The following is a 16,530-nucleotide window of genomic DNA, read 5'->3' on the forward strand; positions in this document are numbered from 1 at the left end:
AATGAAGATATGCTATCTACTGAAGATAGCAATATGAAGATATGATATCTACTGAATATAGCAATATGAAGATGTGCTATCTACTGAAGATAGCAATAATGGAGATATGCTATCTACTGAAGATAGCAATATGAAGATATGCTATCTACTGAATATAGCAATATAGACTACTCCGTAGTCCACTTGCCCATTGTGTATACTCTGGATATTGTATTTAAGCTTAAAACTCTGATTTAATTAATGTGTGCACAATTGATAGATTTTCACAACTGATCTTTTGAGTATTGAATTGAAGTGCCAATATAATTATGACATTATGATATGTTGCATTCAATAATATAAGCCTACGTACACTTTACTTTTACTGTCACTAATATAATTATATAATCTTTTTCTTCACAATTTTAGACTAGTATTTTGATGTAATAAATATCAGTATAATTTCGAGTTCAACTGAATGCTTTCATCATGATTAATAACATGCTTTTATTTATCAAAAATCGACTATGGCATAGTCTAATAGCAATATGAAGTGCTATCTACTGAATATAGCAATATGAAGATGTGCTATCTACTGAAGATAGCAATATGGAGATGTGCTATCTACTGAAGATAGCAATATGGAGATATGTTATCTACTGAAGATAGCAATATGTTATCTACTGAAGATAGCAATATGCTATCTACTGAAGATAGCAATAATGGAGATATGTTATCTACTGAAGATATCAATATGAAGATGTGCTGTCTACTGAAGATAGCATTATGAAGATATGCTATTTATTGAAGATAACGATATGGAGATATGTTATCTATTGAATATAGCAATATGAAGATGTGCTATCTACTGAAGATAGCAATATGAAGATGTGCTATCTACTGAAGATAGCAATAATGGAGATGTGCTATTTATTGAAGATAGCAATATGGAGATATGTTATCTACTGAAGATAGCAATATGCTATCTACTGAAGATAGCAATAATGCTGCGTGTTTCTACTGAGGGCCAAATTCCGTGCCATGCCGTGCCGTGCCGGGTCATACCGGGTAACAAGCCCAGTAGAAACGATCTGGGTAATGGGTTGCCGTGTCATGCCGGGTCATGTGCTCGCCTTTCGTGATCCACCTCTTGAGGTGGATCATGCCGGGTCAAAGCGTGTAATCCGCGCAGTAGAAACGAGCCGTGTGATCGGTTGCCGGGTCGAGGTCATGCGTGTTGCAAAAATAACGCGATTTATATTCTACTTGTATAGTAGTAGCCTAGGCCTATAATGTAGTAGGTTCCTTCTTTTTGATATTATATACACTGGCATGATGTGTGGCTCGCATGAACTTGATGAAGTAAAATGGATATGACTTTACTTAGTCTAGGCCTTCTTCTTTATAGTTAATGAGTTGGTTATATTTTGGCTGTAAATTAATTATCATAATAGCCAATTATTAGATCCACTGGTAAATTAATGCAATTTGTATTTTACGAAAACACTAAATTGTGATTGTAGGTCATATGCCATGAGCTGCCATGCGTAGACATTTAAATTTATGATACAACGTTGAACCGTCAAATCTGTTTTCCGTACTTCCGGTTTACAGGAAAAAAATGCCGTGCATCGTGCGAGACACGGCTTTCTGGTCTCAGTAGAAACAAGCTGGGTAACGGTGGCCGGATTATGATCGGTATTTTGTGCCCGGAAAATAGCGGGTCAAAAAGCCGTACGCTCAGTATAAACACGCTGATGGAGATATGTTATCTACTGAAGATAGCAATGTGCTATCTATTGAAGATAGAACTAATGGAGATATGATATCTACTAAAGATATCAATATGAAGATGTGCTATCTATTGAAGATAGCAATATGGAGATATGTTATCTACTGAAGATAGCAATATGCTATCTACTGAAGATAGCAATAATGGAGATATGCTATCTACTGAAGATAGCAATATGAAGATGTGTTATCTACTGAAGATAGCAATATGAAGATGTGCTATCTTTTGAATATAGCAATATGGAGATATGTTATCTACTGAAGATAGCAATATGCTATCTACTGAAGATAGCAATAATGGAGATATGCTATCTACTGAAGATAGCAATATGAAGATGTGCTATCTACTGAATTCAATTCAATTCAATTCCCTCAAATGAAGAAAATTTATTCAGTATATAAAGGCCTCCGGCCCTAAAATACATTGTAAATTACATAAACAATATTAACGTTTACATCTACTGACGAAAGTATATATCTCTCTTCTTACATGCATGAAATAGATATTTACACACAATTTTTCACGATCCTGCTATCAGAAGTCTGCATGAATTGGCAATACTTCAGTTCAGATGGATTTTCACGATAGTATTTAGGAATAAAACGTTGCCGCTCATTCCTAAAATAATCACACACTAGAACAAAATGCAGTTCATCTGCGAGCAATCCAGACTCACATAATTTACAGAGACGTTCATCGCGTGGTATACCTTCATATCTTCCTAAAACTACTTCCAAATTCAAACTACCCAGTCGGAGCTGAGTTTAGTCAACAAAATCTTCAACATAACATTTTCAATTATAAATAAATACTTTTCACATATGATCTCAGTCTTAAAGATTGAATAATATTTTAACTTAGAATTAGTACGCATAGACTCAGTAAAACGTTGTAGTTCTATGTCTGTACAACGTTGCTTAAAAAGTGAAATAGAAACATTTTTATTGGCAACACCTTGTGCAATCCAAATAGCAATATACTCGTATATATTCATATATAGCAATATGAAGATGTGCTATCTACTGAATATCATGCGCGTATTTGGGGGGGGGGCTTTGGGGGCGCCAGCCCCCCGGGGTCAAAGTAGGGGGCGGCCAAAATGAAGGGGCGGCGGAAGAAGAAGGGGCGGCAAAAACAGGGGCGGCAAAATCGAAGGGGCGGCAAAACGAATTAGCAAAGAAAAAAGGGCGCAAACAATTGAAAAAGCATAAAAAATTTGGAAAAAGGTTGCTTTTAGGGCGCTATCACCTAAAATCCTTTTTTTTTTTTTTTTTTTTTTTTTTTTTTGCTCTTCACTTTTTCAAACGACGGTGAAAAAATTTGGGTCAACCTTTTCGAGCTGTTAAGGAAGGGGCGGTAAAATTGTTTCTTCTTCAGCCCCCCGGGGTTGAGGCGGCCACGGTACGCCACTGAATATAGCAATATGAAGATATGCTATCTACTGAAGATAGCAATATGAAGATGTGCTATCTACTGAATATAGCATATGAAGATGTGTTATCTACTGAAGATAGCAATATGAAGATGTGTTATATCTACTGAAGATAGCAATATGAAGATGTGTTATCTATTGAAGATAGCAATATGCTATCTACTGAAGAAAGCAATGTGCTATCTACTGAAGATAGCAATAATGGAGATATGCTATCTACTGAAGATAGCAATATGAAGATGTGTTATATCTACTGAAGATAGCAATATGAAGATGTGTTATCTATTGAAGATAGCAATATGCTATCTACTGAAGAAAGCAATATGCTATCTACTGAAGATAGCAATAATGGAGATATGCTATCTACTGAAGATAGCAATATGAAGATGTGCTATCTACTGAATATAGCAATATGGAGATGTGCCATCTACTGAAGATAGCAATATGGAGATTTGTTATCTACTGAAGATAGCAATATGCTATACTGAAGATAGCAATATCAAGATGTGCTATCTACTGAATATAGCAATATGAAAATGTGCTATCTACTAAAGATACCAATATGGAGATATGTTATCTACTGAAGATAGCAATATGCTATCTACTGAAGATAACAATAATGGTGATATGCTATCTACTGAAGATAGCAATATGGAGATGTGCTATCTACTAAAGATACTAATATGGAGATATGTTATCTACTGAAGATAGCAATATGCTATCTACTGAAGATAACAATAGTGGAGATATGCTATCTACTGAAGATAGCAATATGAAGATGTGCTATCTACTGAATATAGCAATATGAAGATGTGCTATCTACTGAAGATTTAAAAAATGTAGATATTTATATAGCGCTTTATGCCGTAAACAGCCTCAAATCGCTTTACATTTATTCCGCCGTTATTCCACACACAACTAAGGCTGCCGAATTTTGCACCGATTGAACTATTTACATTTATACGAGATGTACATCGCCAAGTACACATCCCAACAACTCCTCAAGCTAAACCCTGCTAATAATGGCACCAAGACTTCAGTGCCTCCAGAACAATGGACCCATATAAATTCCATGGGTATAGCTAGAACAAGAAGGAGAGGCTGTCGTGCAGGTAGAAATAAACAAAGACAAATCCGTACCATTATTTCAGATAGAATCTCATCATGTACTGGTACTATATACTCAGAGAGTGACCCTCGTCCCTATCATCATCATGCTATTGCTGCTGAAAGATCACAAATTTTGCCTCGCATCCCTAAGGCACCTCCAGTGTCCACCCCCGTGGCCACCAACAGTACTAATGACTCAAATCCAAAGTCATCCTTTCTGCCACGATTATTTCTATCCAATGCGTGGTCAGTCATGAACAAGATGGATGAGCTAGCCGAGTTGTTAAATAACAATCAGACTGACGTAGCTGTTATTACTGAATCCTGGGTAAAACCAGATTCAGCACCTGAAGAGTATGCCTTGGAGAAATACAATGCTTTTAGTAAGTGCCGTCAAGATACAAAGGGAGGCGGTGTGCTGATTTATGTCAAAGACAATATCAAAGCTGAACCAATGGAAGAAATATCTGTTCCCTCAGAACTTGAAGTTATGTGGATCAAGCTGGAGCACCCAAACATGCCGAGAGCAGCGCCATACATCGCCGTTGCTGCAGTTTATATCCCTAAGGGCATAGACTCTCCCAACCACGATCTTCTGGTGAACCATTATTTTGATAGCAGCTGTTGATCAAATAAGAACTGGCAAATCGCAAGCTGCCATCATGATTCTATACCGTGTGTCATAAGTCTGTTCCTCCCCCATAGGAAAACCATTTTAACATGCTTTAAATTAAACTTACACAATTAATTTGATATTAATTTGTTACTGGTTATTGTTTGGATTAATATAAATGTCACTTAGCAATTTATTTGAAGTTGTTGTCTTTTTATGGTCGATAACCTCCGTTTGTCTGCAAACCTCGGTTATTGTTGTTTTTCCATTGAAAATCAAGGTTTGTAGACCTTTAAATCTGCCATAACATACAAAATTAGCTCTAAAATTATAAAACAACGGCCGACATATTTATTTCGCTGCAATGAGCCTTAAGATTCATTGCAGCTAGTAGCCCAAAGGCAAATAAACAGAGGGGGTACTTCCATATTGAGGTTATGCTCCAGAGGAAGTCGGAATATAGGCGGAACGGACTTTCGACACACGGTATAGGTGACTTTAATCGATCTAACATCAAGCCCCTATGCTCGGGTAATCAGCTGAAGCAGATTGTCACTAAACCCACCAGAGGTAATGCCATCCTTGATCTTGTCATAACCAATGTGGAGAGCCTTTATTGCGAACCAATTCACTTTGCTCCCATTGGCCGTAGTGACCATCAATGCATCAGCTTAGTACCCAAGCACTCCAAACCATTGAACACGTTGAAATACAAGACTCTTCAACCAATAACTGATTCTAAAATGTGTGAGTTTGGTAGATGGATTCAAAAACAATCCTGGTCAGATGTTCACAATGCTCCTGATGTCCAATCCAAGGCTGATGCCTTCTATCATACTCTGAATGAGGGTATTGACTCGTCTTTTCCAACAAAGACTGTCCGACTGCACTCCACCGATAAGCCCTGGATGACGGACAGAGTCAAGAATCTTATTCAGAGAAGGCAGAAAGCATTTGCCTCGGGGGACAAATGTATATTTAATAAACTGCGGAATCAAGTCATATATGAAATCAAGAAAGCTAAACATAGTCATAATATAAATAAAGTCAAGTATCTGCAAAAGACTGAACCTGGTAAATGGCACAAAGAAATAAGATTATTTGCCAACATGAATAAATCGAACCCCACTATCCATGTGCCGAGTGTAGACCCTGTTGATCATGTTGCTGTTTCTAATGCTATCAACAAACAGCTGGCAAGTTTTTCCCAAGTTCAACAACCCCTCAATTGTGATGAATTGCCTGCCTACCTCCCGATTAAAGATCCCCCCCCCCCCTCAATTCCAGCCATGGGAGATCTATGGTGACTTGAAGAAGGTGTCGGTTTCGACAGCGCGTGGCCCTGATAACATCCCTCAGAAGGTTTTAAAAGAATTTGCTTACGAGCTTAGCTCACCTGTCACAGACATCATAAACACTTCTCTTCAAGAAGGTGTAGTGCCATCACAGTGGAAACAAGCAAATGTCATCCCGCTTCCGAAGACGACACCCCCCTCCATTGACAAATTAAGACCAGTGTCACTTACATCAAACTTGGCCAAAATAGCTGAAGGCAAGGTTTCCAAATTTGTTGTTGATTCTATTCAATCCCAGGTCGATGAGAGGCAATATGGCAACCAGAAAGGTATGTCGACTACCCACTGCTTGATAGATGTTTACCACCAGTTGGTCTCGGAGGCTGAGAAATCTGGTACAATCAGTACGTTGGTACTAACAGATTCTCAAAAGCCTTCGATGTCATCGACCACAGCATTGCTGTTTCAAATCTCCTGAGCATGGGTGTGTCACCATCTATTGTGCAGTGGGTGGCCGACTTCATTTCTGGTAGGCAACAAAGAGTTAAGTATAAAAATAGTCTGTCTGAATGGGAAACTTTATTGGGAGGGGTTCCACAAGGTACAATCTTGGCCCCAATAATATTTTTAAGTATTATCAACAGTGCCCAAGAGAATGACAAGAAATCGGACATCCACGTATGGAAATATGTCGACGACCTGACCATAGGTGAAAGCAGGGGCCTTGGGAAACCTAGTAAGATCCAGAAAAGCCTGGACTCGTTGCACCAATGGACTGTTGATAATCAGATGATGCTCAATCCTACAAAATGTCAGGTCATGCAAGTCCATTTTGGTAGAAAACCTGCTCCCAACGTGGAAGTCCGTATTTCTAGTCAGAATCTTGTGGTTGTTGATAAGGTCAAACTACTAAAACTACTTGGAGGTATCATTGATAAGGATTTGAAGTGGGAGGGTCAGGTAAATACAATGTACAATAAGGCCAACAGAAAGCTGTTCATGCTCAGAAAACTGAAAGGAGCCGGGCTTGACAAAGAAGATCTCCTTACCGTTTACAAAGGTTATGTCCGCCCATGTCTAGAGTATGCTGCACCACTCTGGAGTGCTGGCCTCACTCAGCAGCAGGTGAACCACCTTGAGAAGATTCAGAAGCGCGTATGCCGTTGCATCCTTTCATCAGATTATACAACCTACTCTGATGCATTGGAAGTCCTCAACCTTCAATCTCTTGTGGACCGCAGAATTCATATCTGCAAGGAATTTGCTATCAAAGCTAGCAGCTCTGAAAGATTCTCAAGGTGGTTCCCCTGCTCTAAGTTCAGATCAAGTATGCAACTCCGGAAACAAGCAAAATTCAAACCATACCGATTCAAAACTGACCGATTCAAGAACAGCCCACTGCCCTATCTTACCAGTCTTTTAAATGAACTACCCTCCTATACTTCCTAAATTACTATTTTTTGTTGTGCTAGCTGTTTGCATTATTTTCATCCTTGTCCTTTAACTTTTATTAAAGTGCAGTTTAATAGCTCGTATATTCTCAGTGAAAACCTTTCACCAAAACAGTGTGCAATATTCAAGTATCATTATAAAATTCACTCAATATGAAAGTTTTTTTGTGTGCAATAATTGAGCTCCATACCAGTGCACTACTCTTACCTCTTTGACTTTTTATGAATTTGATTTAAATTGTGTTTTTATAATTCCTTTTTCTTTTAAATATGTTTTTTGATGTAGTAATACATTACTTTGAAATTGTACATAGATATATATTTTTCTGTTGTATTAATTAATGTGTAAATGTTGATGTTTATAAATTGTAAATTGTGTCGCAATTCAGTGTTTTAATACTGCTATGACATTTAATAAAATATACCTGAAATAATAATAATTAGAATATGTCAGAACCACGTTTGCAGCCTACAAGTGGCGCAGGGTCCATCAGTACAACGACTGTGACTACCCCTAACAGCTTCCCATTGCACCTGGGTGGGGTGAGGCAAGCGAGGCAAAGCGCCTTGCCCAAGGCCTAGGGCGCAACACGGTGGCGGGACGGGGAATCGAACCCACGCACGTCGAGCAAGCTCTCAGATTATGAGTCCAAGGCCGTACCACTAAGCCACCATGCCCTCCTTAAGATAGCAATATGGAGATATGCTATCTGCTGAAGATAACAATATGGTGATATATTATATACTGAATATATATATGAAGATGTACTATCTACTAAAGATAGCAATATGGAGATGTGCTATCTATTGAAGATAGCAATATGGATATGTGCCATCTATTGAAGATAGCAATATGGAGATATGCTACTGAAGGTGACAATGTGGAGATATGCTATCTACTGAATGGAGGTATGTTATTTAAGTCAGCAATATGGAGATGTACTATCTACTGAAGATGATATGAAGATGTGCTATCCACTGAAGATAACAGTATGGAGAGATTGAGTTGAATAATTTCTTCTGAAGTTATATTAGGCCTACCTGCTGAAAAATAGAATTAATACTATTCTGCTGAAGAAATAAAATTCTGCTATTTATTGACGATAGCAATATCTACTGAAGATAACAATGATGCAGCTATCTGAAAATAGCAATCATGGTGATGCTATCTACTGAAGATAGCAATATGCGGATGTGATCTCTACTGCGGACGATATCAATATGGAGATATGTTATCTATTGAAGATAAGCAATAAGAAGATAGGCCTATAATATAAATAGGCCTACTGCAGATATTAATATGGATACATGTATATGCCACCCCAGGGTATGCCACAGAGTGCCATTAGCGGCGGCTTCAGTCGATAATATAATATCTCTGATTCAACCAACTATTCAAAATATGTTTGGAATGATGACGTGAATGATTTTGATATCCTGAAAAGTATCCATTTTTGTCCAGTGATGATACAGAATCGAAAAGTAGTGACGTCATCATTCAAAAACCACGATGACCCGGAACTATAGTATTGACTCTTGTTGAACAGCGATCCTTAAATTGTCTGTATCCAGGCCAGTGCTTATTTACTTGCCGTCCCCATTTTATCCCTTAAAAATTTCTGTGAGGACACTACCCCCCCCCCCCCCCGACTCCCCTTGACTATGTACTGCTCAAAATAATTTAAGACTACCTCCTGTTCTTTGAAAACAGGCCCATGATGACACACAAACTCATGCGTACGATGAAAGGTTACCCTGAAACCACCCGGAGCGGGTACACCCGGTACCCCGTCAGTCCGAACCACCGCCGTAGTCCGAATTTTAAGCTTACCTAAGGCTAGCCTAACCCTAACCCTAACCTTAACCCTAACCCTAACCCTGAACCTAACCCTAAACCTACTATCTCTAAAAATTCGGACTAGCGGTGGTTCGGACTGACGGTGTTTCGGACTGACGGGGAGACCCACACTCTAAATTTCAAGGATTTAAAATAAATCCCAAGGGACTGTAGTTAGGGACCAATCAAGTGTTAGATTTAAAATTAAATCTTTAAGATTTAAAATTAAATCTTTAAGATTTAAAATTCAAATCTATAAGATTAATTTTAAATCTAAAATTGATTGGTCCCTAACTACAGTCTTAAGGATTTATTTTTAAATCCTTGTAATTTAGAGTGCAGAAAATGAAATCCGAAACATCCTGGACCATAAGAAAATCGATCATCAGCCTACAAATGCTCAAATACAATGATTAAAAGAGTGTCACAAGTAAGCAAATAGTCATTCATCAAAAACACATCTTAGATTATGACTATTTAAATTGTTTTGATGCGGAGTGACCGTCAATTAAATAAAACAGATAACTAGAACCACCTCCCTATGTTGCTGAAGACATCGCCAATGCACAACAACGCAAATATATCTGGTTGCTTAACACTTGCACCTATGTCAAGTGCTACAATAAAATAGTACTTTGGAAGCCTTTTCGGTTCGCGAAGTCCTTGAGTTTTATCATTTCAAAGCAATTATTTGTTCTCTGTCCAAACCTTCAACTTTTAAACAGTTGCTTGTCATAAATGTTGTCATCAAAATACAATTTTGTACTTGTCTTTTGTCATTATTCAGTGTGGGAAGCTGCAGGCGACCAGCAACCCTGGTTAGCAAATTGCGCGCGCATATATATTTTTCTTCTCTGTAAAAAAAAGTTTATAAGCATGCGGCGTGTGATGTGAATGCACTCTCAACCCTTTTTCTAAATAAAGAATGAAAAACTGACCCTTAAGCATTTTGCTCAGCAAATCGCACCAGCCCTTAACAGAACAGGGATATTCCGAAAGAAGTAGACAAGGATTGAGTTGGAAAAAATGTACCCAGGGAGTTGGCCTAAAATTTCGCTAAAATAGAGCCAAATCTATATTTTCCCTAAGGATGTGATCACATAGAAGTATACGGTATACGGTATTCCGTATAGCGAATAGAGAATAACCGTATACCGTATACTTCTATGTGATCACAGCCTTTAGGGTAGGGCCTACACGATGTATTGTTGGTCCAAGCAGACAAAATATCGACTTTCAATATCTAAATCAATATATTATTGAAAAATAACACTTTGATGTTTTGCAAAAGTTCATTCTACAAATCATGCAAAACTTGCTTAATTTATTTATGTACGTTTTACAAAAGTGTTGTTGTTCCAGCCCTCTTTACAACATAACTCAAGAACCACAAGACCGACAAAAGTATAGGCCTAGGCCTATATCTGTGATATTTGAATTCTTCTATTGATGATGTGAACTACTAAACCTCAACAGTTTAAAATAGTTGCTAACCTTAAGGGGGTACTACACCCCTGGCCAATTTTGTGCCTATTTTTGTATTTTTCTCAAAAATTATAGCACATTGGTGACAAGTAAGATATGTAGGCCTATTTTATAGGGGCAAGGACTACAACTACTGTACTGAAACTCAAAGCAAGTAGTTATTGATTTATTGATCAAATATTGGGTTTCCCTCATTTTTGACTGTAACTCCACAACTGTTGTCTGTGCTGAAATAAAATTCCCAGTGCAGTAGTTGTAATCCTTGCCCTATAATATACATATCTTACTTGTCACCTTGTAGGGTGTATATGTAATCAATGCATATTCATTAGTATTATTTTTTATAGTAATAATAGTATTGTTATTTTTTGTTTTGATCAGCTCAGCTGAAACTCGCGGATTCAAGTGGAACTATAAAGAGACCCTTATTTTCAAAACCTAATGATTTTTGTCATCGTTATTGTCAAAATAAAGTGTTGTGGCAACAAAACCCACTACACAACCTTTATTCAGCATTCGGATGCTTACAACTTTGTTTATGGATGCCCCGGGCCCAGTCTACATGTGGCCCGTTATCTTTTTGGGGCGCCCTCTACGGAGGCGTCCCACAATATTGGCATGTACTTGTGAGTAGCTTCTAATTTCAGTCTTACTAGATTTACTCCGCAATTGTTGTGCTATTTTGCTAAAATTATGCCCTTGCTCAGAAATAAATCCACAATATGCTTGGATTTGATTTTATTATTGTTTTCTGTTATGCACAGGATAAAATGGTGTGCGTATATTCTTTGTTTAAAAGACAAAATTAATGGATTTGTAAAAACACCAAATAAATCGAGACCTTTGACCTTTGTAACCACTTTGACCTTTGTAACCAGTTTACCGCCTCTTAGAACCCGATAGACGGTGACCAACACTATGGATTACAATAGCCTAATCTGAATGGCATAGTCCAATAAGCTCAAATAAACAATCATAGTGCAAAATTTGACCTAACTTGCAGAGTATGAGTTTTTGTACCCAAAGTTTCAAAGTCAGGCATCTTATCAAGATCAAGATAGTGATAGTGACATAACAATTAACACGCTTATCTTACCAAGGTCTTATCTATCTGCAATTCTGCATGGGGTAATTGGAAATTATGGTGTAGCCTATTTGTTTTAAGGATGAAACAACTGGCTCCTTTTGCATGGAAATTAGAACAAATTACTATACAAGCTGTATCAAAAGTTTGGTACCCAGCAGTTTTGATAGTAATTGAAAAGCCTGGTTCTTCCAAATGCAATATCGGGTCCCCTTAAAATGATAAAATGATCAGACCATAAATCTTTTGTGACTGTTTATGACATTAATCAACAAATTATGCGGATCCTATGTGTCGAGGATGTTATGTTTATGAACAAAACGTTACGTTTGTATTTTCAACATTGTTAATCATTGCTACGTGTATGTTAACAAATGAAAGTTCTGTAATTATTTTAATTCTTCAATGCTAAGTTTTCTTTTGGATATCATCAAATTGTAAATCTCTAGTCAGATTTTCAGTGTGTTAACAACTATGTATCAAAGATGTTACGTTCATGTACAAAACATTAACGTTCTTATCTTGTAAACATTGTATACCCATATAGCTACTTTTGAAGAATGAATGTTCTGTAATTGTCTTTTATCCTTCATCTCTATTAGATTTTCAGTGTATTAGCAAGTAGATGATGTATATGTATCACAGACGTTATGATGTATATGTATCACAGACGTTATACATTCATAAAAACTTTTCTTTTGGTCAACATAGGGGTAGATCCTCTTCTATACTATCCATCATATACCCCCCTGCATAACGAAATTCAACAATATTCAATATCCAAAGCAATATCATCACTACAATATGCCCCAAAATTGAACTCCCCCACCCCACATAATCGCAAATTGACACGACAGCTTCATTCCAATTCAATTTATTTCATCCAAAACGGTCCTGTGATACACCTTCCCCAATCAAACACATTTGTCTTGCATTTGATCATCTTCTACTCTTCCCTAGAAAAAATCATTATGATACCAAATCCCCGGGACCAAATCTAAACACCATGCCATGGAATTCACCATATCTCGTCCAAGCTCACATAATTTGGGCGCCCCATTCCTTTTTTAAAGGAATTTTTATTTAATACAGGGCCTATCTGTATTCTGGAAAGCTATTACAAACTTTTTTCATACTGCATGATTTCCAAAAAGAGGTTAAGCTAATTTGAAATCATTTACATAAAGAATTTTAAAAAATTGAGGACCAAAAATACTAAACAGATAACATATTCTGAAAAACAAATCTGCCTTCATTTGTCCAAATGGTTATGTTTGTGTTCAATTTTTGCACTGACAATATTGTGACTTGACACATTCATGCATTTCAATGTTGAAATGATTTGTGTAAAATTCGTTATTTCCAGAACATTTTAAGGTTCTTTATCCTTATATGGCGCTATTTTTTCTAAGGACTTGCGATTTGTTGTAAATTGTTATTATTATTGTTGTTGTTGTTGTTGTTTGCTGATTGATTCTCATCTTCTCTGGTTGGTGTAAATTGACGATAGCAGTATGGAGATTATCTACTGAAGATAGTAATATGGAGATATGCTGCTGAAAATAGCAATGTGGAGTGCTATCTGCTGAAGATAGCAATATGGAGATGTGCTATCTATTGACAATATTTGAGCTGAGATATGTATGCATTTCAATATGTTGAAATGGTTTGTGTAGAAATACAACTTTGCGATGAGTCACAGAATTAATAAATTGAAAATTCCTATTTAAGGTGTTTTTTTTTTATAGCTGCAATTTATAGAACATTTTAAGGTTCTTTATCCTTAGGGTGCTATATACGGAACAAAAAGGTTCTACTCCCTATTCCAGAAAAATACGGTACAGAACTAATTTTTTGGGATTAAAAAAAACATTATCCTGTTTTGCAAATGAAACATAGCTAAATCCTAATCCTTTAGTTAGTCCTAACTGGTAATACAATTCAAATTTTAATATTTGGCCAATTTTTGGAAATAAGGGCCAAAAACATGCGTTTTTAGGGTGTTTGTCCTATGCTGTGACAATCAAGCCCATGGACTTGTACTAAGACTAATTTCAGTATATGCATTCTAATTTTTGGAAAAGATATGTTACATTCTTATAACCAACCATTTAACCCAACCATTTAATTGAAGTAACACAAAAAAAGTGAAAATTAGAGCAAAATTTCGGCGTATACTCAAGACTTTGAATGCTTAGACTTGTTCAAAGTCCTTAATTTTTGTGACTCGATTGTCAGGAAACATGCCGAAAATGCATGTTTTTAGTTCTTTTTCAAGAAATTAGTAAAATAGTTAATTTTTTCTTTTATCTCCAGTTAGGACTAAATGAATTATTAGGATTGAGCTATGTTTTATTTGGCAGAACTTCATAATATTTTTTTAATCCCAAAAAAATTAGTTCTGTATTTTTCTGGAATGGGGAGTAAGTTGCACTTTTTTTTCAAGCTCCTTTTTTTATAAGAGTGATAGGACTATATAATAGCGGGCCTCACTCCCCATTCCAGAAAAATACAGCACTAATGTTTTGGGATTAATTTTTTTTTCAAATTTTGCCAAATGAAACATAAAGTCCTGATGAATTTATTCAAGGGGCTCATATTTAATCGTTTTTTTAAATATCTATTTGTTTTTGATGTAGTACTTATAAATGTGCAATATATGTATTTTATAATGTTTTTCTGGCGAATAAAATGAAATGAAATGAAATGAAATGTCTACATTTACAAGGACTAAAAATGTATGTATATCGTAAACACAAACAAACAAGCAACATTCATTTCAATTGAGGAAAAAAAAGAAGAAAAAAAAAGGATAGGTCATTGTCCGTGGTCCGAGTAAACTTCAAGTGTCCAGTGAATATCAACCAACCATTGTCAACTATTGAACCATAACGTATCATGAACATGATGAATACGTTTAGGCCTCACGTGGAAGGCCTATGCGATCTACGATTTGAATAGATCAAAGGATGCGCTATAATTGGATAACGGTACCAGCTATTTAAATGAGATCAAGCCTTTATCAATTTAGGTTTAATCCACTCTTGACATCGATTCGTGTTGAGTCATGTGTTATACCAATATCTCTGATGTCACCGATGACTGGCGCAAAGAGACGCGATGTTGAACTAGAAAAGACGAGAAAATATAATAGACTTATTATGTAAATTATCTAATAATCATAACTTTATTACAAATCGATTGTAAGTGAAAATGCATTCACACAATCACAGCATCGAGACCATTACATAGTTCAAATTATATACTACAAATTAATTTTTACAAAATACCATCTGGAATCAAAAGGTTCGGCCTAAAATTTGACATTAATAAAAGTTATAATTAATTGATGAAGTTATAATTAATTTTGTTGTATTAATTTTATTATATTAATTTTATTACATTCTTTCGATTTTAGTCATGTCGTGAATTAATTTCGCACTATACTCATAATTACTATATAATAGAAATAGTAATAATTAATAAGTTATTGAGTGCTTTTATTTCGCTATTTATTTCCTCATTTTCAATTTTAATAATAATAATATGCCCAAACAATTTAATATTCATTAGAACCAAAATAAATGGATTCAAAATTTACAACTTCGAATCAACATTACATTTTTAGTTTTATTGTTCTCATGGTTTAATCTGAGACGAAAATATCTATTTAGGTATTTTCGCCTCAGGTTTAATATTATAATATTAAAATAACATAATAATATACATGCATATGTATTAGTACTATTATCATCTTCATTATTGTTTTCTATTAGAGGCCTATATATAAAGATCAAGTTCAGATTCAGATTCAGATTGTTTTATTTTCACATAATTATAAAATCATATCTTCACATACAGAAATAAATGAAATTAATGTTACATGGATTGCACTTATATAATTAAGTATTTAAATTTAACACAGAGACCATCATTGTCGTAACTATTTATAATAGTAATAATAATACATATAAATAGTAATAATGAAAAAATACAAATGAAAATGTAATAAATTGAAAGATTATAAATACTGATAATAATAGCAATGACAAATTGGAGGTTGTAGGAATAATAAATGTAGTAATACCACAATAATATATTAATAGTGGTATAAAAGTAGAACTGAAATTATGTAACATTAATCATTACATGAAACCATCCAAATCATTTATCATAAATCCATGTTATAACTCTTGTTCTACCGGTATCAAGAACATAAGACCAATAAGTTTGAATGCTCTAACATCAAAAATAGATTTGAACATAAGTTTATAGATTTTATTAGTTTTTCTCGCTCTTGAACGATGTTGAAGTTGAAATCGAAGATTCAAGTCTCCTTAGCTCTGCACACGACCAAAAGGTGAGTGGTCATGCACATCAGAACTTAAGTGGCATGGTAAGTGGATATCAAAAATCCTTTTCAAGTAGGTTTTGAAGAACACAATTTTAATC

Source organism: Amphiura filiformis, chromosome 9 (genome assembly GCF_039555335.1).
Source record: "Amphiura filiformis chromosome 9, Afil_fr2py, whole genome shotgun sequence".
Lineage (NCBI taxonomy): Eukaryota > Metazoa > Echinodermata > Ophiuroidea > Amphilepidida > Amphiuridae > Amphiura > Amphiura filiformis.